The sequence below is a fragment of the Pleuronectes platessa genome, chromosome 10, assembly GCF_947347685.1.
Source record: "Pleuronectes platessa chromosome 10, fPlePla1.1, whole genome shotgun sequence".
Taxonomy (NCBI): Eukaryota; Metazoa; Chordata; class Actinopteri; order Pleuronectiformes; family Pleuronectidae; genus Pleuronectes; species Pleuronectes platessa.
Window position 1 is genome coordinate 11,238,417 of NC_070635.1, and position 25,229 is coordinate 11,263,645.

A 25,229-nucleotide genomic window follows, 5' to 3' on the forward strand; every position below is an offset into this window, starting at 1 on the left:
CGCCGCTGCTGTGGTTAAAACCGTGAGTATGACGACTGCAAAAAACAGACCCTGGGATACTTTACTGCATGGAGACAGAGAGAGAGAGAGAGAGAGTTGAAACTGTGAAAAAGAAAGGATGGGCTAGAGATGTGTGAAACAAAAGAGTGAGAGTGGTCAGAGAGATGGAGGGAGAGAGAAAGAGAGGGAGAGAAAGAGGCCAGAGAGGTCAGGAAGAGAATGAAGGGGAGGGATGTTCCCTGTGGCATAAACCTTCAAGCTTGGCTAATGTTGTGTGTGTGTGTTTGTGTTTGTGTGTGTCTGTGTGCATGTGTGTGTGACCCTTTGTCTGAGGCAATGCACCATTACAATGAGTCATGCGAGCTGTAACAAGGAACAGATTGCTGTTCATTTATAAGTACCAGGTGTGTGTGTGTGTGTGTGTCCGTGCACTATAACACCCCGGTGACTGAGAGGTCCTCTACATGCCAGTGGAGACGTGTGTCCCGTGCGCACACACACGCACACACACACAGCACTGGTGTGTTATTATGAAAGGGTAAATGAGAAAGAAACTTCAGAGGTGTAAGAAACACACAAACACTGTGGACCTCCCACTGAGCACGAATGAGCAGCGTCAGCCTTCATGCCTCTGCCTCCCCTTTATTATCCCCTCGTCTCCCTCCTCTCTCATTCTCAACTTGTTTACTTTCCTCTGCACTTATTCACTACCTCCCTCGCTCCCCTCGTCCTCCCCCAGCCGCTTCCTCTCTGTGCAGCCGTTATGGCATCATGTCTCTCCAGTGCAACTTGCGCCTATATGAAGCCATTTGCTACATCGCTCTGCTCCCCTTGCCGTGCCTAGCAAGGGGCTAAACGCACCATTTAACAGTGACATGATGACGATACGATGTGTTGTGATAAAGTGCAACCAGTGAGAACACACAATCCTATCTTTACATAACCACTGTGCAACGAGCAAAGTGGGACAAGCCAGAGAGAAAGCAAAACATTAGGAATGTGTGTTTTGGGACTTTATATGTGTGTGTGTGTGTGTGTGTGTGTGTGTGTGTGTGTGTGTGTGTGTGTGTGTGTGTGTGTGTGTGTGTGTGTGTGTGTCTGTCACAGGTCAGATTGATGGGGAAAGGTTTCATGGAAACACTGAAGGAAAGGAGCGAGGGAGTCTGGATAGCGAGAGGAGACGGAGGAAGAAGAGGTTTGGTTCTTCTTCGGCTCCTTCTTCCAGCAAACAAGAGCCTCTGTTTTTAAGCACATTTCAACTGGTTCTCGGGGGGGGGGGGGGGCCTGCGAAGAGGATGCACAACTCCTTAAAATTCCTCTCCCTGAAACTGGCGACATATACAAAGACACTTGACGTGCCACTTAAGAAATAAGTGTTACACAGGCTCATCTGTCCTGATCACCTCGTATCCCATTCTTCTTCTTAAGTGGACAGAACTAGTGAACAAAGAGAGGACGCAAGTGAAAAACATGAGGAGGCACGATCTGGGAAAAATTTGAAACAAGCAGACAATTTGGTTTAATGACGCAAAGGTCAATAGACAGTGAGAGAGGAGAGGAGATGGTGGATGTTGTGTAATTGCTTACTGATTATTAGAATTGTCCCTCTCATTGATTAGGAGCTCTGTCTTTCCCCAGCCAACTTAATTTCATGTTTTGCAATCAAACCCTCTGTGCACTAATGTCAAGCAACATGAATGTTGAGCATCCATTTGTCTTCCTGGCTAATCTACTGTGAAGATTATAATTATGTTTTTAATTTATTTTTTTGCAATTAAAATGTTCCAGCCATTTCATTATCTGTTTTCTTCTCTGCATTTCCACACGAGTCCTGGAATGTCTGGTGAAAATCCACTGATGATGATGATGATGATGATGATATGTCTTGGAACAGGTTTCCACCATGTTTTCAGCTTTCTGCAGTCTTTTTAAAAAAATTCTAATAACTTTAATTACTTTTCAATCCTTTAGTATCATTGTTATAGCGGAGGTGACAGTGAAGCTGCTTTCAGACATGCACGGCACTCATCGAGGGGCTGTGCATCTTTCAGAAAGTGTCCTGCCTGGCCCCTGGAAAAGGACTAAAGGAAGATTCACGCAAAAATAACACAAACCCTAAAACCATACAAATATCTTGTAGGTTATGTTCTGCCTCCTGACTGAAAGGCAAAACCCCCTGACAATGTCTGGATCCCATCTGCTGGACATCTACCAGAGATCAGAAGTGAAAACAGCTTAACAGATGATTGTGCGGTGGATGTTCTCCTCCCTGACTTTTCCTGTCCAAGTGGCAAAGATTTTTAAGAAGCTTGGGAACCCGACACTGTTTCCATTTTGTGGAGAATGTGGTGGTCGAAAGCATTTGCCTGATTTAAAGTCTCTCTCAAATATTACAACACAGAGAATGCCTGTTTTCATCTGTAGCTCTGAGCTCTAATTACCCAAAAGAAGCATCTTGCCTTGGTTTGTTTAAAGATTTGTGTTGCCCGTCTGTTGGGTTGTGATTTTCCCGAGCGCAGCCTCACGCACGTCGAAGACAAAGAAGAGATTGTTTTTTTCCCCCTTAATTCACAATTTATGCATCCCTGCCTTCTTTTGTCTTCCCTCCTCCAGACTCACCATCTCCTTACAGCCTCTGCACATCTATAGTCCACCCACACTGCGCTGGTGTGATTAGAAAGGACAATGTGGGTTTGACTGACAGCTTCACTCTCAGTTTGCCGCACCTGTTTGGGCGGGATGACTTGTTGACCTACCGTCGTTCTTATTGGTATACGTAAGGTTTCGTGACAATTCCCACAATGATCAAGTCCAATCAGCCAAAGGAATGAATTATAAGAATCCTGTCTTTATTTAGAGCGGAGAAAAAGTAGAAACCCCTAATTACGGGTCTAGTTTTGTGTTTTAAATGTGTTGTTTGTTCGTGCTTCGTCTAAAATGAGCAGATTTAATGAAAACACAACCTGAACTTGTTGTTGGCGAAATTCCACATAGCCTAACGTGAGAGTGCTGATGCTACACTTTAAAAAAAACAAATAATTATTGGCTTCCCATTCAGACTGACTGATTACTCCCACTGACTGAATAAGATGCCTCCACTGGGGTTTTTCTGTGCTCCTTGTAACTGAATGCGATTTAATGAGCCGGAGAGGTGTGGCGAGAAGTACTTAAAAATGTCTTTAACCATGCATCTTGAAATCGAATCAACAAAGAAGAGATGAAGATGTAAAATATGAGAAGAAAACACCAATCAGATTGGAATCGCTCTTTAAGTTTGCCTAGGTGAGTATATCTACTGTGTGAGAGCAGAGAAGGATGCACCACCCACATGGTTCATATTGCAGTGGGGTAAATACAGGGGGTTGTGGACAAATTTGCTTTCTTGAATTTTTGCTCAGAGCAGCAGCATATGGCGACTGTGTGTCGACCAATCAACTACATCCATGTTAAAACAGCAGCTGCTTTCAGACCTGCACTGAACTGTGGATATTCTCCTGAAATTAAATAATATGATACGTTCTTTTCATCCCTTCGTATTTTTTCCTTCTCGTCTTGAACCAATTCTCCCCTCTGCTTCCCTGCAGTCATTTTTAAATCTCCATCACACATCATGTCCCTCTCTTCTCCGCCATATTTAAAGAATTCATTAGGATCATCTTTCAGAAAGTAAAAGTTCAAAACTGATGAATCGGGATCACACTCTGTGCCATTAGGTGACAGGGAGTGGCAGTCATTAGCTGGAGATATTAATAGACAGGCTATTAATGTAGGACGGAGCTCTGTGTCAGACCGTGTTACAGTTACCCCGACTCTCCTTCCTCCGCCTCTCTCTCCGCTCGGTGCCTTCCCCTTCTCCCCCAACGCTCTGTCGTACCCCTTCGCCCGGCACCAGCTTATCCAGTCTGATTCCCCACCTTAACTCATTTATGCCTCATCTCTCTTCCCTCTACGTGTCTCTCTCACACACACAGGCGCTTTCTCTCTCTCTCTCTGTCTCTCACCATACGTTGCCGCTGCAGGCCCAAATCACTTCCCCGTGGCGTTGGCCATCTAATCCTGTTTTCCATCATTCTGCTCTCTCGTCTCTTTCTTCACACTCAAATCATCGTGCTATTTCTCACCGTAAATTCCCTACCACCACCACCCCCCCCCCCCCCCTCCCTTTTTGGGTCGCCACGCATCATTTAATAATACACTCTCATCCCCTCCGACCCGTCTTTTACTGTCTCGCTCTCACTCGTTCACTTCAGCCATGAACACACTGATGCAGATGTATTAGGAAGAAACAGACTTTGTGTCAATCCGGCTTCTATCCATCCTTGCGTCTTAAACTTTGCCAGCCAACCAACAAACAAACGGACAGGAATGAAAATCCTCCCTAGTGGAGGAATAAGCCAGAGATGATAAGGTATAACGTTGCAGTGAGCTGCTGAGCAGAAGGAAGAAGATAATGTCATGTCCAAGCCCGAGCTGCCTCACTCAGAATCACTGTGGGTGCAGGTTAAATGCTGGAATGACTTGACCCCGGAGACCAGCGTGAAAGCGAGGAGCGCTCCCTCTGCAGCTACGGCTGGAGAATGAGAAACTAACGCTCAACTTGAACCACCTCAGTGAGTCTTTTATGAAATATTTCACCTTGAATCTGTTTTATAAAATTGCATTAGGCTGCAAGAGAACGACCGACTGCAATACTTCAAAAAGAGAAATCAGTGTTATTGTATAGAAAATAAATAAGTAAAAGATGCTTTATTTTTCAGGTGGAATCATCTTCTTGGTTTGAAAAGACGACAACAAATAAAAAGCAATTCGTGTTGACATAAGCTCAGCCTTTCTCTCCATCCTTGTCATATACCGCTTCACCCAGACACTCGCTCCCCTCTTTATTCCGCACTAACGACCTCTCTGTCCATTTCTCTATCTTTAACAAATTCCCTCATTTCGTCCCAATCATCTTATCTCCCCGCTTATCGCTCCTCCATTGTGATCTTGTGACCCCCCCAAAGGGAGAGAGAGAGAGCGGTTGAGGGAGAGACGGTTTGAGAATGGGGAATAAGAGAGAGGGGGAACCCGGTGAGAGAGCGGCCGAGGGTGAGGTTTCGATTTTGCAGCAGACAAATAGGCTGACTTTACGTAGGTAACCTCTGTAAATGGGTTTTCGATCTCTAATTCTCAACAGATCTCTATAAACGATTACATAAAGAGGCGTGTGAGATAGAGGACAAAAAGAGAGACACAGAGAAGAGGACGGGGAGAGGAAGTAGAGAGAGGGAGAGTCTAAGATGAACAACTACATTAAAATTGACAAATCACCTCCGAATTTCCCGGTGGTTTCTCTCTCTGGTCGATGAGTCAGAGAATTTACACTGACTCCTACATTCAACAACACACAAACAGACAAACAGATATACACAAATGGTTGACACTAAATATAGTCTGATGTGTGACCCAATAGGTTTCCTATTTTTTTTACAGCTATTTTCAATCAAACTCCAGACAAATATGTGATCTAGATTTTCTTAAGGAATGATTCATCTTAATAGGGCTTTAAACATTTTTAAGGTGAGACACAAAGATGCTCACAGACACTTTCAAACCAGTAACTGGTATTAACCTCCGTCCTGAGAGATCCAATCAGACCCGGTACAGGTTTCAACGGGTTGTCTGGGACACGTGGGGCCACATACAACACAATTACCTCCTGAGCCACATATGAAAGATCGACAACTGACGTCCTCGGACCCGTATTTAATCAAAAATAATTTTACGTTTCTCGGGGCCCTTAACTTAACAACCACTGCTACAATATCAACACTGATCACCCGTTAATTACCGATTATTATCTGAAATTGGTCAAACTTTTTTCCTACCATCCTGTCTCCTTTTATTTTCACACACACACACACACACACACACACACACACACACACACACACACACACACACACACACACACACACACACACACACACACACACACACACACACACACACACACACACACACACACACACACACACACACACACACACACACACACACACACACACGATTACTTGCATGTAGAGCAGGAAAGTGATACTTGACCACAAGTGATCACAGGAGAAATATTCAGGTGAGAACAGACAAACACGCTGTTCACTCGTGACGGATGTTGACAGCAGGTCTGAACAGATATTTGAAAATATGAAATGTTCACCGGGAGCAAAAAGAAGAGTAACAGACTGAGGCGGTCAAAACGTGTAGCGTTGAAAAAAACTTCATTGGGAAAGCAACACATTTCAGGCAGTGGGCACTTGACTGACTTAGCATTTCCCTCCTATAACACGATCAGACTCACAATGGATAAAAACAGGATGGAAATCAATGCAGCAGAACCAGAGGTACCGCCTCCCTACCTGCAACTTCACCAAACTATCATTGATCTATCATCCATTTTTTATGCTTATCCAATGCAGAGCGGTGGGGGGTTGAAGTGCATCACACCATCGATTGCACGTGAGGTGATGTGCACGGTGAACAGAAGATTCAAACTGACATCTACGAGCTCAAACAGGAGTTTGAAGTTCACCTGAAAACTCCTCTGGACAGTGGAAGGAAACCAGAGAGTCCGGAGGAGACTTGTACACACACTGGAAGGATTTCATTCAGAGAAACAGAAAGTAAAGAATTGATTAGTGTATTTATGTTTGAAACACTATTTTTTAAGATACAGTTGAGAGAACAGAATAATGAGTGTGAAAGCAGGAGTGTGAGTGAGGTAGACATGCAGCAAAGGGCCGGGTCGGAAGTGAACAACTGGTGAAGCAGGGCGGCCCCATTTCTATAATTTTACCGAATTATACATCTGGTGCGGATCTGTCTATGACTAATGAATCCATTTTGGGTTAAAGTGACTAATTAAGCTAAAATGCAAAACATGCGCCGCTTCTCTAATGAAATGTTTTGCATTTTTATATGAAATTATACAGCAAATTCTACATCAACAATTTGCCACCTTGGTCTCTGCAAAAGTGCAATTACATTTTTCATAATTTTCTATCGTCTATTATTACAGTTAATCTAAAAAAGAAAAGTTTTCAAAAGACTGATCAATAATGGAAATAACTCTACATCTAAAAACTGCAACATGATCTAGATTAACACGCAACCTCTCGTCAAACAACACACACACTAACAAGCAGGTAATCGCTCAGAAATCACCTCTCTCTCATTTCAAGGAGAATTTCTCTTTGGTTCATCAGTGTGTGAATCAGCAGATATAAAGTCATAATGACGGAGAGTTGGGAGGCGGTGGAGAGAGGGAGAATGATAGAGAGAGGTAGCGCTCGCCTTCTTCCCCCTAATAAGCCTGATCAGTACTTTCTGTTTATTCGGTCTCCGTCCCAAATTGCTTCTAGGTGCGGCTTGTTCAAAAAGTAATTCTCCTCCACCATATTTAATTGTTTTATTGTGTCATTACTTCGTGTTGCCGGAGCATTAACACGCCGCGCATTCCACCGTGCCTATTAAACTGTAATGGCTCTACAAAGCAATATACGTTGTGATCAGATGTACACACGCACACAAACACCGGCACGACGCGCACACGCCATTAAGCGCCAATGGTGCCGGGGATTGATATGAGGCAATATTGCGGGTGAGCAATCTGATGAAGTGTGCAGAAACAGTCATTAGCCGAGTCCTCGTCCCAGCTCGGTTTACCACACACTTAACGTCTTAACAAAAGGAGCCGCGTTGCTTTCACACTGCAGCGGCTTCTAATCATTTGCAGAAACACTATCAGAATTACAGCATGCACACAATCGCTCACTTTGTCACTCAATCACACAACCTGGAACACACAAACACGCCCGGTTGCTCTCGGCTGTGGAGGCAAACTGTGGAGAGAGTTTGAGAGTAAGTGCATACATTACGAGTGTGAGCTACACAGAGAGAGAGAGAGAGAGAGAGAGAGAGAGAGAGAGAGAGAGAGAGAGAAAGCCTCAAATGTTTCTGTGAGTGAGAGAGGAAGTAATAAAATGAGTGGAGTGCGTTTGTCTGCAGCGAGAGGGATGATGGATTGTTGAGGAGCGGCAGGTGAAGCCGAATATCTCCCTACAGCTCCGGTCATAAAGCAAGAGAGCAGCCTCCTCTGCAACAACACAATGAGATCAAATAACCTCCAGTGCCTCTGAGCACAGACACACACACTCACACACTCACACAGACTTACACTCCGAGGTGAAAGCAGCATCAGCGGCTGGCACTGATATTCAGGCTTCCTCTGTTTTGAAAACATCCATCATATTCTTGAGCAGAAAGAGAGGCAATGAAACCATAGAGGCAAGCACTCTGACACCCCCCCCCCCCCCCCCATCCCTGGCAAAAACACATATAAGCTTGCATGCACGGGGAGCCACACACACACACACACACACACAGATAAACACACAGCAGCCCGTGAAGTGTGCAGCTGAGAGGAGGTGAAGTAAGATGAACAAGCAGGAGAGGCAGGTTGAAGTAGAAGAACAAATCCGAGTGAGAAGAGGGGGAAGGAGAGAAAGAAACCAGAGTGCTCGAGCGGCTGGAGGGTCACTGATGGGAAACACTCTCCAGCACCATGAGGGGGATTAGGACCCAGGGAGCGTGTGTGTGTTAGTGTGTGTGTGTGTGTGTGTTTGTCTGTGTGTGTGTGTGTGTGTCCAATTACTTGTCCAGCTTTTCAGTGGTTAAAGTTAGGGTTAGCTTCTTGGTAAGTGTTAGCGTGAGATAGGCACTGGTCATGGTTTTGGTAAGTCTTAGTGTGGGGGTGTGTGTGTGTGTCTTTATGAGGACCATTTTAAGCCTGGACCTTTGGGAAGGAGGACATTTTGTGAAAGTGAGGACATTTTGGTCTGTACTCACATTCTGACCAACTTTCAACAGACTTTTGAGCGATACGAATTGCTTTTAGGGTCAGAAATGAGAGTGATTAAGGTGAATTCCTAGTTTCCCTATTCAGCGGTCCACTGTGGTCCTCACGACGTAGACGCTCTTATACACACAGGGAATAAATATATCTGTTAAATCTGAGGAACGCCAATCTGATGGAAACTCTTATTTAAGTATGAGTGGAAAAATTAGAATGCGCATGTGACCAGACCCAGTATGAGACTGGTGACGGACAAGGACGGTGGAAAGTATGTTAACGCTTCAGGGTTAGGCATTTAGTTGTTATGGTTACAGATAGAGCAAAGGGCTAGGGAGTGTATTCACTAAGATAGAAGTACAAGGTTGTGTGTGTCTGTGTGTCTGTGTGTGTGTGTGTGTGTTGTATCGCTAACTCCAAACTCTAACCCTGACTAATTGCTTGACCAGCTTGTCAGTGGTTAAGTTTAGAGTTAGATCATTGCTAAGTTAAGCATTTAGGTTAGGAAAGTGGAGGTCATTGTTCGGCTAATCTGTGTGTGTGTGTGTGTGTGTGTGTGTGTGTGTGTGTGTGTGTGTGTGTGTGTGTGTGTGTGTGTTTGTGTGAAAAAGACAGAAAGAAAGGAGGAATGGCATCAATCTTGCTCGGTCTGATCGTTTCTTTTTTTCATAACAATAAACCTGTGAGCAAGGCATTTTACAACCAGCATCCGTCACAAAGCCTTGACACCACCACAGTCCTTCTCCCTTTCTGTCCCCGACAGTCATTAACCGGCCTCTCTGACTTCTCACTTCACTGGGGCATTGTGTGTATGCGCTCGTTTGTGTGTGTCCTTCCACATGTGAGACTCCCCATTGCTATACAATGTGTGTGGAATTTCATGCTATAATCGGTTGGGGACCGGAACACACGGCAAACAAAGCGACCCACACAATCCCTTCACATACACTCACACACACACACATACTGCTTTACAGAGACACACACCTTCCGAACAGGCTGGAGAGATGCAGTGAGCGTTCAGATTCTGCACTTTGCCCTTTTCTGCAGATGGCCAATTACATGATCAGATGTTGTCCCGCTACAGCACGGCCACACACGAAATGCGACATGTTCAAATGCTCCCCCGCCACGGAAGAGACACACACACACACACACACACAGAATCAGAGAACGTCGGATCATAAAAACCTCCACCAGAATGGGTCTAAGGGGCTAATTTAGGATTAGGGTGGCTGATGCTAAAACTGGCGAAAACATGCTCACATTGATATGGAAATGGGACCAATGTAGCGCTGGCGTTAATGGGTAAAAACAGTTATTTAACTGGCAAAAAATAAATAATAGTGGATAGTACAAGCGAGCATAGACCCACGGAGAGAGAGATATGCATATGAATGGCATGCGAGAGATCTGTCCCCAGAGCTTTTGGTTGTGCCTATCAAAGGCTCGACTCTCCCAGAGACCAGTCGAGGCCCAGCATTACACACTTAGCATTAGAATACATCAATGGCAGAGAAATGGAGGCACGCAGGCTTTCATACGCCGAGGACCCACCTTCAGCCTCGATCTTCCCCTTTTCACTCCCCTCTTTGGTCCATCCCAGCCCTCCTCCCCCACCGTTAGCCCTCTCCTATTATCTCCCACTCCTCATAACCCCCCCATCTCCCTCTCCGTCTTAAGACTCCACCACCGCCCCACCCCTCCTCTCCCGAAGGAAGCCTTTTTAACCGTGACCACAACTCCGAGCTGCATGGACCGTGACCACATAGCCATACAACACCAGATAGGCTGTGTGTGTGTGTTTGTGTGTGTGTGTGTGTGTGTGTGACTGACATAAAAAAGTCATCGTTAGGCCTGCCACTGCTCAGTCCGAACAGCCTGTCTCCAGATCCCGTTCAGCTCTGTGGGACTCGCTGCCTGGTCATCAGCATTCAGCCCGACACTCCAGTGACTAACTGACAAACTCCTCTTAATGGAATCAAACTTGGCCCATCAGACGTGTGTCAGTGCATGTGTTTGTGTTTGTGTGTGTATGGGCCCTCGTCACTCGTCTGTCGATACCCAGAGACAGACTTCAGCCGGCGAGCAGACGAGAGGAGCGAGAGAACCCAGCTCTCCTTTTCTCTCTAATCACTAATGACAAACCTGCTACCAAGAGTCAGTCTGGCACCTGACGACGCATGATAACCTCTCAGCTCACTGCCAATACTAAGTGACGGACTGGAGGCCATCTGCAAGTATGTGTGTGTTTGTGAGTGTGTGTGTGTGTGTGTGTGTGGGCTGAGTGACAGATTCAAACAAGAACGGCAAATCAAACTGCGCCCTGCCGCCCCCTCGGGCTCCGATTTCCAATGACAAAGCAAGAAGTCTATGGCCAATATCTCACCTGTCTTCCTCATCTTCCTCTCTCCGTTGCCCTTTTACTTTCCCCATCCTTTACTTTTAGCCATCGATTTTCTCCTTCCTTCCCTCCCGTCCTTCCACTCTATCGCATTCTCCGCTCCCTTCTGCATCATTTAGAAACCCGCCCTTCTCCTCCAGATCATCCATTTCCTCCCCGTGGCGTAATAATGAGGTTAACACTGCATTGTGGCTTGTACTCTGACTGGCTAATATCTCTAATTGCATTGTAATGATATCACAGGCCATCTACAGAGTGTGTCATGTGATATAATAGTCCCACAACGCAGGAAGGTTGAAACCGGTGCACTCTTCTTTTACATGGCCTCCACTCTGCAGCTTTAGTGTTTTTCCATGTGATGGAAACTTGTGATGCTGTGGACGTGATGCTGGAGGAGACATGGCACCTGGCAACCATACTAAAACAACACTTTCTTTTTGGATAAATAAAATAGCACCAAGGTCCATGTTTCTACTCATGTCAATCAGTTTCAGCAGGTTTGTTAAAATTTCACATATCAACATTAGAAACTGGTTCTTTCTGGCATGTACTGGTCGCCTGTTGAAAAAATTGCGTGTCCGAATCGGTCAACAATTCTCATCTCTGCACAGATTTAGTCTGAACCAGCAGCTAAAGGCAACAACAGCAATGTATGAACTGTTTAGATTTCAAAGTTAGGGGGTGACGGAATATGGTCAACAGATGTGACGTCACGCTTGATCAAAAAATTAATTTAATTTCTTAAAACGTGTGCTTAGTGTAATTGGTTTTGTGCCACTTAATCTAAACTGTTTGGATTCAAATATCAATTTATGTATATATAAACCCATATCTACATTCACAAATGTTTGGCAGATAAGTTTTAAAAAAAATTCGGTTGTTAAAGTTATTTCAGAACTACTGCTGCCACTTTGACCACAATGTTTCCTAGAACACGACTTCACCCTTAATTTTACAACCAGTGACATCGCTCAGGTTATACTGATGCAAACCAATTTAGTCAATCATTTGTCTGTGACTTGAAGAACTCGTGACAGACTGAACACAAACTTACTAATGGGTTCATGAAAAGCTGGTTCAGCTCAGCCCACAAGAGAAGTTTGCCTGTTTGTCAGGGAATTATAGATCTGTTTTTCTTCCTCATGTCTTTGGTAACTATTGTTTTTGATTGAATAAAAGAAGTGGAAATCGAAAGTCTGAAAACAAAGAACAATGATAAACATCGTCACAAAGCTGTAACAGATTACATAAAACAGCAATCTGTAAAAATTATGATTGAAGCAAACTGTGACGAAGAGCAAGCAATCAATGTCATTGTTGGGTATTGGCAAGTTTTCAACATTCCCTGCTGCTGATGCATTCTGGTTGAGGTTCAAATACAAAGCCTCACACCTGAGAACAACTTTAAATGTGAAAACCAGAGTAGGACAGAGAGATAAAGCAGGAACGAGACGTATACAAACAAACACTGGCTTGAACGCGCCTCGAGACACAGGTTCACGAGCGAGCTTACACTTTTTCCCTTTCGCGTTTAGCATTGAGTTAGCATTGACTCCCCAGTGAATAGCCCTGTGGAGGCGCGGGGGCGATGCTAACCGGGAGGCACTATCGCCAGCGGCCCTGCTCCTTGGCGGAGTGGCCACGGCAGCATTGATATGGTAATGTCCGGGACGTTTCAGGGCCAAAGCTTGGGACCGGAGGCGCTCTGTGATCCTCCAAGCCCAAAAAGGACAGATCCCTAGGGCATTGTGATTTCCCCAGTCTAGGCCCTGAGTGATCAGGATAAGCCCGTCCATGCCGCTTTAGTGCTGTCACTCAGGCGCTATTGTGGTCATGTGAACGGCAATTTTCATCACAATTGACCTCAGTTTTGGCAGTACTGTTCTGCAGGGCCCTCCTTTCTCTATTCTTCGGTGCCCTCCCGTTCCATCAATGATTTTTTTTTTTCTCAGTCTACTCTTTCTTGTGTGCTCTTTCTGTCCCCTTTTTTCCCCTCAGCATCGACAGAGGCCAAACAGATATGACCAGCGCAGAGTTAGACTGGTCTCTTTGCTTATCCGCTCCCATCTCTGCAGCAGGAGTCGCTCTAAGAGGAGGCCGTCGAGGAGCCTTTGATTATCTGAACCGATACTGTCGAAAAAATTACAATGCGGAATGCAATACATATGCTGGGATCTACTCTTCACCTCGGGGGGGGGGGGGGGGAAATACACTCAGCATGTGTGCTTTCTGAAAGAATTTATAACGCACACAGCGAGTGGGTGGATGGGTGTCATCATTTGGCGTTTTATTCATTCACAGTTTTGCAAACATAGGAGTGTATGGTTTGTGTTTTCCTGTGCTGAGGGTTGGATGTGATGTGTGTGGTTTCGCCTCTTGCTCCGCTTTATTTGATCAGGGCTGGAAGAAAATAACAATGAACTCCCATGAGGAATCTGGAGGAGGTAATGACAGATATTGTCCCCATGAAACGAGTTTTCCCAACGTGTGTGTTTGTCTGTGTGTGTGTGTAGGTTCGAAAGTGAGGAATATGCATATGTATGGGTCTAATACATCTGGGTAATGTGTGTGGGTGGTATGCTTGTAGGCTGTGGGCCATTCACATGGCTTTTCTCTCTGCACCCACCCCACACACACACACACACACACACACACACATACACATACACACACACACACACACACACACACACACACACACACACACACACACACACACACACACACACACACACACACACACACACACACACACACACACATATTTATGCACATACTAGGGTGGGAGGAGAGTTTTCCTGGCTGCCTATAACTCCGCTCTATCAACACAACACATCCCATTTCGCAACATCTCCTCCCACATCTCCTTCCCCCCCTCCACCACCTTTATTTCTCCCTCTCCCGGGAAGTGACACAGAATTCTTTTTAACTGCAGTACATTCATTACCCCCCCCCCCACCCCCCATGCACCACCCCCTCCACCGGCTTTTCTCCACCGCCAAGCCCTTGTTCTCTTCCCCTCGATCGTACATGTTGAAATGTAGTCAGAACTCCGGCAGCAGCCCTGGACTTTCATTAAAAGCACGATCGTGGAGACGTCGACTGTGTGAGATTGTAAACACTCATTCATATGCAGTTCTTAGCACGGCGGTGCGAGCAGGATCTCTGTGCCTCAAAGCCTCGGAGCAGAGAGCAGCGCCTACAGACAGCGTGGGTGTGAGCACTGAGGCCAACCGGCATCACCAGCTCTCAGACATCCTCATGCTACCTTCCTCCACCGACAGCCACTGACTCTGCGCAGTGTATATATATATAGCTACACAAGTAAAAGCATGTGCACGTAAAAAATACTACTACATTGCACATCAAAAGGTCATGAGTATATATATATATATATATGAAATCATGCAAACACACACACACTACACCTCACAGATAATGTTAGAAGAATGGAGAATACCTATACACAGCAAGTCAATAGACATTTGTCAATTGTCATTTAACGCAAAGTTGCAAATCAATGGCCGGTGTTGCTTCGTGGTAGTATTGGATTTTTCAACGACTGCGAAGGGTATTTTGCATTGTTCAAGAATTTAATTCAATGCATGAGACGAAAACAACTTTTCTGTTTGGGTATTTAATCAATGGATGATGATTTCTCAATAAATTCTGCACCTTAAAAACATTTGTAGTGCTTGATGCTTCCCTGTTTAACCAAACAACCCCCTGTAGTCACCTCATTAGCATAAATCAAGTGGGTCACAGTGGATCGAAAAAACATTTAACTTTCTTTCCAATATTTTTTCTTAAGTCAATATTTATGTGATTATATAAATATTGGCACTCAGTAGGAAACCTCCAACAAGGCACAACAGTCTCCTTATAAAACCACATAGATCCAGATTTTTATTTGAACTGCACCAACTAGCACATACTCATCAATATCAGTTCCAAAAACCTGCCTCACCTTTTTCATCAAGATCCAGGAATTTATTCTGATAAATCAACGAAAATTATAAAAAAAACTCCATCTCACAATGTTAGAAAACAATTTGTGGATACGCATCAAAATTTCAAGGGTTCTTTATGGATCCTCACACCAAGTGTTGTAGGAATCAGTCCAACAAACGGGAGTGAAAACATAACTTCATTGGCAAAGGTAGGTCTGCAAATAATTATAAGCTTTTGTATCAACATTTTAGCAATTCGAATATTTAGCATTTAAATGCTAATAAGAACTTTGTTTGCATTAGCTTAATAAAACTTTTGGTTGATTGACTTATTGATAAATAAACTTACTGCTTCAACCCACTAACATTTTACCATAATAATTTGAATCCATATAATTGCTTCTAGTCACAGTAGAGCTATAACTAATGAATATTTAATTAAATATTAATCTTTGCACTTTTTAATTTATTGATCACGTCTTAACATGGCCTTTCTAAAAACAATAAAAAAGTATTCAACAACGATATAAAACTGAAGTATTTTAAGACAAATCCCTCAAAACTAGTGATGAGAAGCAGCACATACTGACTCTTAGCACAGAAACACCCTATGGCCAAGATGTGAAGCCAAGAACAGGATCCCGCATAAAGAAACAGCAAGAATCTCAAGGAAAGAACCCCCCCACACATACACACACACTCACACTAAGGGGCTTATTGTCTGATCTGAAGAGAGACTCGAGTAGTACGGTGATGCAGCGATGGACAATGAGGAGGAGAAGAGGAAGTGATGGCGAGAGGCCGAGCCAACAAAAGAGGCAACAGGAGAGACGGAGAGGCAGAGCGAGGAAGGGGGAGGGCCGAGCAACAGATACTCAGCTAGAGAGAGAGAGAGAAAGAGAAGGAACAGGCTGAAACATCCAGGAGGAGTGCAATGTCTGTAGGACGCCATCGATCCAACACTGACAGAAATAGACAGCCAGACCATAACCAACGGAGACACTGAGACACACTGACACACAGCAGTGCCGCTGACCCCCCCCCCCCCCCCCCCCCCACACACACACACACACAGCATCAAGAGCCATTCACACATGAGCCAGCACACACCCTCTTAATCCACACATGAGCAGTAATACAAACATTCACTTACATTCTGAGCATATTGACAGTTTGAGACCAAAATGAGATGTTGCATTGGAGATGTTGCATTGTCACAAAAGTCTCTGTGTTCGCCAGAGATATTCAATATATATACTTTTTGGTTTGTTGCACCTGAGATCAGTCAACAGTGCCACATGAATTATTATATTCTGCATGTAACCTGTATATTTAAATTTGTTTCCACCTTATTCAAATCATGCTCCTCAATTCTGTACTTCTCGCCTTACACTGCGAAACAGACTCATTTTCTAACGACAGTTCGTGCACTTACGTTAAAGTGAATCTGTGCACTTCGATAAACACACGAGCGTAAAACCCTCAGCGGGACTATAAAGACAAAAAGTAAGTTAACCTGATAATTTGAGGGCACTGTCCCAGTCTGACATTAATCTTCTTTCAGCAAACAGACTTTCTGTGAGTAAACAGAGCCGCCAGACTGCAGCACTGCTCTCAACTGAAGTTTATATTTACTGAAGCTTTTTTGTACTTCCACAGCAGTGATGTACAATTTGAGAACATGAGATACTGTGCAAACAAAATAACATTTGGTCAATATGACGGAAATCATTATCACAATATCAAATCAAACATTTCTTTTTCTATATCACAATATGGAAATTAATAAAAAATAAGTCAAGATAGATTCAAGTGCGTCAGACTGACTTCTTTAGATCTAAAACCTAATCTTTAAATAGTTTTAGTAGTTTTAAATTGCAATCTGCTTGGAATGAGGAATATGGATCAAACATTTATTGTTAAAACTATACTTTCTCCTGAGCTGAAATCATTTCCAACAGAAAAGTAACCTGCAGCAATTTATATAATAAATGTATTGTCCAAGTTGTGCATTTAGCAAAAGAATTGCATAATATTTTATGGTTACAGAATTTTAGACCAAAAAACACTCTTCTGTTTACTATCATTGTAAACTGAACGATTGGAGGTTTAATGTTTTGAAAGAAAATAATTGGTAGTTGAAATCAATAATCTACATAATCATTAGTTGCAGCCCCGATGACCTTACTTAAATGAATCAATGCAGAGTTTATTTTTTACCCACCGTTAAGGTTCTTGCGAAGTATTTTTTCAAAACGATCTTTTCAATTATTATTCAAACAAACATTTTACTGTTGCTCTGGGAAATTATAATTGCCTTGTGTCCTCATATTTTACTGACAAACAGAAATGCAACAAGTGAATAACTGTCACAATAATCGATTATGAAAATAATAATTGGACGCAGCTCTACACACATGACCCCTCACTCTACACACAGAGACGACACACAGCAGACGACCTCACACTTTAGACAGCAAACAGAACAGCACTGTGAACCACGTCGGTCTGATGATCGAGCTGTAATCTGCCGTCGTGAATCACAGATGTACTGACTGGTTTCCAGTGACACACATCAGACCAGTTGATTGTCAGTTTTACCGACTGGAGGAGAGTGCAGTGTGTGTAGCGAACCTTTCTGCCTCCCCCCCTCCCCTCCCCTGGCCTGGCTGGGGCTGATTAAAGCCCTCTGCTGAAACAAGGTCATAATTCACTTAGCCATTTCCCAATTTCCGCATAATTACCCTGCTGCTTCACGAGCGCGCACGAAACACACGCGCACGCACACACTCGCACCGACGCTCAGACACAAACACATTTCCTCTCTGATTTGTGTCATTACTGAGAGGAGAATGGTTAAAAGGTTCCAGAGTTGGCGTCTTAGTGACAGCTTAAATGGATAAAACCTCAATTAAAAGACTCTGCCGCTCTCTCTCTCTGTGTGTGGATTGAATAAGCATAATTCTGTGCCCTCTGCAGTCTAGTGAAGAGAGGACCCTGTCTTACCCCCCCCCCCCCTCGGGCTGCTAAATCAACTCTACAATCAAGACTTTCTTGGAGTTCGCCACAATTGATACAGGAAAACCTGTAACAGAGAAGCCCTCTTTAGAATAACACATTTCCTGTCGGCTCACAAGTCAGATCTAAACATGTTTTGATGAACCGATAACGACGTCCATAATCAAAGCTCAACAATAAGCATAATTTCTGCCCAGTGAGCAGGGACAATAGAAGTTTTTTCTGCCAGTACAGTGGCCCTGCTGCGTCTCTGTCCATGTCCTGGCTGTCGACAGTTGATTCCTGGTGTGTGTGTGTGTGCGCGTGTGCGTGCGTGCGTGTGTGTGTGTTTGTGTTTGATGAAAACAGCTGCATTCTCACATGCGACTGTATTGTCATTATGAGGACGATTCCTAATTGTCACGTCAGAAGAGTTTGTTAACGCTAGATCACGCCGCTGTGGCTCAGCATATGGCCTCAGACTGCTGCTACGCCGCTATCATTAGCCACATCACCAACACACCATATGAGCATCTGGTGTGTGTGCGCGTGTGTGTGTGTGTGTGTGTGTGTAGCCCCACCACCACCAAAAGAACCCCCCCCCCCCCCCCCCCCAACAGTACTGGCAGGGAATAGAGTCGACATCACATAGAGCACACTGGCTTATAAGTACAAACACACAGGCAGGTTTGCATAGCTTAAGCAGGACCTTAGAAATTAAGTTTAGTCTGATCGGGAACAGGGTTTGGTCCCCATAAGGTTTACTGGTCCTGACAAGGTCCTTGCTTACCGGGTAAGGTCCTAAGAGGTGACAAAAACAAGTACACACACACACACAAATATACGCGTGTGCGCACACACACACACTGACACAATGAGCGCTTTAGAACAGCTTGTAAACCTCACAGCCTTATGAGCACCTGATTACACCGCTGCAGCTTAGGCATCAGCTCAGAGAATAATGTTAATAACAACAACATTGGGTGTGTATCTCCCAACATGTGTGCGTGTATGTGTGTGTGTGTCTGTGTGTGTATTCCTGTGTTGTGCCTCCTGTGCCCGACGCTGTGGGATTTGTTCTCTGTGGATAATTTGTTCAAATTTAACACCTGGCTGAGGAAGATTAATTCTTTACCTAAAATCTACAGCGGTCATTCAATGATTTGGCGGTCAAGAAAAATCCATCCGCCTCAGACGGTTTTTTTTTTAACTTAGAATCAGCACGACTTTGAAACAGCTCCTCTTCTTACTGAAGTGAGAGAATTTATTACCGAGAAAAAAACGAGGAACAAAACCAACCTGAAAACACACAACAGTAACTTTTCACATTGACCCTGTAGACACTGTCCTGTGACGAGCATTTCACATAATCACTGGGTGAGTGAGGAGGAAGCACAGAGGAGGTCATCCAAAGTCTGAAAGTCTACCAGACATCCAAAACCGTGTCAACAAGTCTTGGGTCTGGAAGACAAAGAAGTAGTCGTAGTTGTTTGCGCAAAAGATTAATGGAGAGGCTGCAGAAAATGAAACGTATCTACAGGAATCCCATAAGCAGCAACCTATCCTTGTGTGTATATTGAGGTCCACTGTGAACTGGAGGTGAACACAGAGTTGGTCGATCCCCTTATTTCTGTGCCAGTTGTTTTTCAGAAGTTGATCCCGATTTTGGCCACGATCTTTACAGCTTTATCTGTGAAAGCAAACAGCCGTTCTGCTGCTGCCAGCGTGGATTCGACTGGTGCAGTCAAGCAGTTAATGTGGACAGCGACAGAGTCGGGGACAGGAAAGGGATTGCAGCCGATTGGAGCTCGCCACGTTTTCACACCTGTTCACAGCTGGACGGGGACAGACGAGCTTTGGACAGTCGCAGTGGTTTTTGGCGACGTCGGCCCGGCCTTGTCCTGACACCCGAGAGGAGCTTTTAATCACGTTCAGACTGTCCAGACAGCGTTTCTGAGAGTCAACGGCAGCCGTAACACAAGGGAGAGCAAGGAGAGTAATCACTCACACTCTCAGGTCACACCTTTGGGTAATTTAGACTGTCCAATCTAGCTGACGGCAAAGGGAACTCCACACGAGACAGAACCAACGCTGGGTTCGCATTCATCAAGCATCACAGATTAGGAAACGTGTGTCGTAACCCATTCAGAAGTCTCGGAGTGTTTCATACTCAGCCGCGGAGATAAAAATATTTTATCGGCTTTTAACTGACAAAGAAAGTCTGTCAGCCTCAGCGCGGCTCTATAAGCTGTGAGCGGTTCTCAGCAGGTGGCAAATGATAAACATACATGCCCATTCCTCCAGACGCCAAAATATTAAACACAAGAATATTTGATTTCAAACAAGAATCTAAAGACGCCGACTGGATTTAATATTTCCAATTTAACGTGACTGATTTTATCTGGGGTGCGGCGCTCAATCCCAAGTTACACGCCGTTCATGAAATATGCAGCAATTAGATGTGATGGGGAGAGAGAGATTCTGCATTCATTTATGCCTTTCTGGGATTTTGGCAGTGTCATGAATCACATGAATCACCACTCTAAGCTCTGATAATGATACCTCCCAAGTAGATCCATATCACTTTATCAACACACATTGGTTCTGAATGCACTGTCCTTGACGCTTCAGCCAAATGACACACAAACCTGCACAGACCTTAAACACAGAATGACAGCAGCACCGAAATATCATTATTTAAACCTGCAGTTGTAAGAAAGTACTGGACCAGAAAAACATGTTTTAGCACAAAAAAACGTTTCTCATATACTCAATTTATTTGGGTTGCTCGTCCATATATATATTTCCACTTACTGAGACCTATTATTTTTGTATTTTTCACTGTCTGGCAGAGCAGAAAATGTGTGTGCAGCTCTCAGCTTGTGAATTCACTGCAGCCCACCAGGCTACACCCCCACCTCCCTTGAGGTTGGCTACCAAAAATAAATTCTCAGAAGGTGGGAAACACTAGTGACACTATTTTCTGTGTTTTATTTCCTTTTGCCTGCAACAACTATCTAGATCCTCTGGCCGTTGTCCATTGAAACTCCTACATTTAACTGATCACCACTCATTATTTCACGTGATGGTTATGATAACAATAACATAGTAATTAAAGGGAAATCGTCTTTATTGCTCAGCATGTTTAGGATGACTCATTTAAAAAAAAAAAATCTAAAAAAGAAGCAGCTTAATCCTTGTCTGAGGTAGAAGGTTTTCAATTCCAGCTAAATACTCGGATAAATACAGCCTGCAAAGCATCTCCACTGAGCCACCAGCTTGGAATCAGCAGTCACTTAAATCAATACCAATCCTGGACCAGGCATTTATACCTGTAAGACCCTTTACTTCATGTCAGGCTTGATCGGAATTTACCCGACTCAGTTTCTGCTCTCACATAAGCTTAGTCTTAGCGCCGTAACATCCCTAAAATCCCCCAAATCCCCATGAAACACACTCCTTAGGGTCTAAACCATTACACTGACCAGTTAGCGTTTGATTCAAACCAGCACGGCCACAGAACGTCCGCACCCAACGCTACGCTTCAGATTAGCTCATATGAGCAAAAGGGACTTTGAGGAAATGAAAGAACAGCAAGGAAAACAGGGTGGGCTTGTGCTTGGGAGAATCGTGTGTGTGTGGAAGTTTATATTACATTTGAAAGCGTGATAAGAGGAATGACACTCCAGTCAAAATCGAAAAATCGTGTTTAAAAGAAAAGAAAAAGAAACGAGCAGGTGAGCTGAGGTGAAGGAAAACCAGAAACCTCAAAAGCGAGGCGACATATTTTCCAGCACTGGAAAGATTTAGTCCAAGTTAATTTGACAGTGAAGGAGTCTCACAACATTAAACCGCACCGTTCCAAAAATACCAGCACCCCAAGAGTGCTTTCCCATCAGGCAATCGGAGGATGAGAGAAGAACAGAGGTGGGAGCACACTCCTGAAATATAGCTCATCCACAAATAGAAAAGAAAAACAAGGATAAAGGACAAGAAAATAATTCATTTTTTAACTCCTTTCTTGTAAATGTCCCTTATTGCCGGGCGCACTGAGCAGACAACCTTACCCGTCCAATCAGAAAAATGTATTTACACACACATGCACACACACACTCACTCACACTCACACGCACACACACGGAAAACCACTGGATCTTATTATGCAAACAGTAGTAATCCATCACACAGGTGTTCCCTACTGCTTCTAATTAATGATGTCTCTATGCAACTGTCTGCAAACACCACACACACACACACACACACTTTCACACCCACACAACGCCACGCAAACCAGAGGCCACTCACTCGTTCACTATTTGGCCTTAATATTCGTTACTGCTATCATTGGTCTGTTCACTCGCCGCAACTGTTGTGATGATCGAGGAGATTGTGCGTTTTTGTAGGTACACATCGCACACACACCATAGTGGTAGCTGACATACGTAGCGGCCGCACAATCGTCTGTGATGGATGGGTTGTACACACTCGCTCAGCCCGGCCTGGTGATGGTGAGTGAGTAATACGCTGCTTTGTGCAGATATTCATAAATGTAAATGTTGTTGTCCTAAGTGGGGCTTGGAGACAGATAGGTTTGTGTTGCTGTCAAGGGGGCTGGTTGATTGGCCTGTTTAATCCTCTCGTCTGCATCTATGTTTCCCTCAAAAGCATACACACACACATATATGAACTAGGCCTGTGCTATGTTATGTGCTAATGTGAGAACTCAGTGTGTGGATCAGGGCACCAGCCAAGCATTATCATCATTATGATGATAACTCTCCTCCCCCCGCTGTATTACCATTCAACAGAAAAACCAATCTGTACTCCTCCTGATTTCCTCCCTCCTCGAGTCAGTCCCACAGTATTTCTGCCTCTCTGCCTCTCTTCTCATATTCTTGCATTATTTCTCTCCTGCCCTGCGTGACGTGTCTCTGTGCACTCTGACGAGCTGGATGAATATAAAACAAGTTCCACCTCGGCTTCGATTACCACACATATGCATGTGAATTTATATGAGGGGGAAACTCTGCCTGCCATGGCTGGTTTAATTCCAGTGGCATGCGCTGAGGTGACAGTGTCATGGATACACACACACACAGACAACCACACACAAACATGTAAACCGCAAGGCACACAATCCCATCTAGACAATGACTTTATTCAAAACCTTAATCGCTTCCGAAATATACAACTGATAAATTAAGAGATATCACCAGAAATCTATTATGCAGATCAGTCTGCCTTATTGGATCACACACTTGCACACGTATATGCACGTACACACTTGTGCACACGCACAGACCCACACTCACAGCAGTGGTTAATTGCCAGGTGGTGGGGGATAATGTGTGATTTAACGGACTGATGGATTTGTTTTTGTTTGAGTCACACATGAGTGAACAGAGACATCTGTAATAGGGCAAACACACGCACAAAATAGTGCACACCATTACGCACACATTCGTGCCCAGGGATATCAGTGACAAGTGACTGATAGGCAGCGGCAAGAGCCTCTGTGCAAGATGCAAACACAGGAAATGATCCATCTTCTCAAAGTTTAAAAAACTCCAGAGCAGGGACATGTGTGTGTGAGTGAGTAAACACACATAATCCTAAATTTATGCGAATATACTTGTACACATGCACAGATGTGAGCGTGCATGTGTGTGTGTGCGTGCGTGTGTGTGTGTGTGTGAAGCAGTTAATCCTTGGTAGCGGTCTCAGCCTGTCTCTCGTGGTTGATGAGTCGCTCGGGGTCAGACGCTGGTTGAGGAACTGCAGGGTCCTGAGGCTTTACAATGTGTTTACCACTCAAACTGACAACTATACTACAGCTTATTACTGGCCTTCGAAAAAACTCAACACTGCGAGTTAGAGAAACTCCAGAGAGGCCCGTTGCCAGCGGCCAATGACGCGCCAGCCAGCCCTACAAACGCTGCATGGTGAGTGCCGTGGAAAAAATAAAAGGCTGTGAATCGGATCTCTGCCATTGAAAATGGCTCAAACGTGTATGAAAGAGTAGATTAGATAGGTTATCCTGCAGTTTATCTCTCTTTTGTGTGCCATGGTCTGTGGACCCTTTGTCTCCTGATTCACTAAGTGGACTGGATTGAAAAAAGTTATCCCCATGCACTCACTGCTCATACATTGTCATTGTGAATGTGTGCAGTGAGACAGCGAGAGGAGAGAGAGTGAGAGTCAGAGACGGGAGGATCAGGGATGAGGCAGGTCCACTGAGATGCACGGCTCTTTAATTAACCGCAGTCTTTTATAAAAGACACACAGACACGAAGGCTCACACTGCAGGGGCTAAGAATATTCTGCCGCTGGGCTGAAAACAGAAGTGGCAGTGGACGTGTGGAGAGAGAGATGAGAGACTGCGGGCCTCTGCAGTGCTCTGGACGGTCAGGTTAAAGGTTAGTGCTGCCCCAGACGCCTCTACTCATCCCTCTGCTTTGCCTCAAACACCAGCTGCAGCTTCATTCCAAGCAGTAAACAGGACGGAGAACAGCTGACTGAGGACACAGACCCACCAAGGTTAAAACTGCTGGCGTTACGTCGAGCTGATTCTACCGAGGTCCCGGGTTCATCTTCCTTCCCCTTCATGCCTTGGGGCACTTTTTTCCCACACATTTTATCTTAATCAACTTCTGTCTCTCATATGAAGAAATGGAATTTCATTAGCATCAGATTATTACTGAGGGGAAAAAAATTGAAATTGAAACCGAGAACTCTTTACATTAAGAGTTGCAGGAATATATCAGCTAAAATGCACCAGAAGCGACTACGCACGGAATATTAGTTTCTCGATAATGCGCGGAAATAATGTTCTCACATTCCAGAAAACTAATATTGTTTGCAGGATCGCAGCACAACCAATAACCTTATTTTTTTCCCCTTCCCTATTACTTTACGCAGCTCTTCGTGTAAAGTAATTCTGCTGCGAGGCATAAATTCACTGGCATCTCCTGGTTTTATTTCACACAGTAAA

At 44.3% G+C, this 25,229-nt stretch overlaps 1 protein-coding gene across 1 annotated transcript in view; it reads right to left on the minus strand.

Annotated features, from left to right (window-relative positions):
* Window positions 1-25,229, minus strand: part of efna3b (ephrin-A3b) — a 55,350-nt gene that overhangs the window by 28,492 nt on the left and 1,629 nt on the right.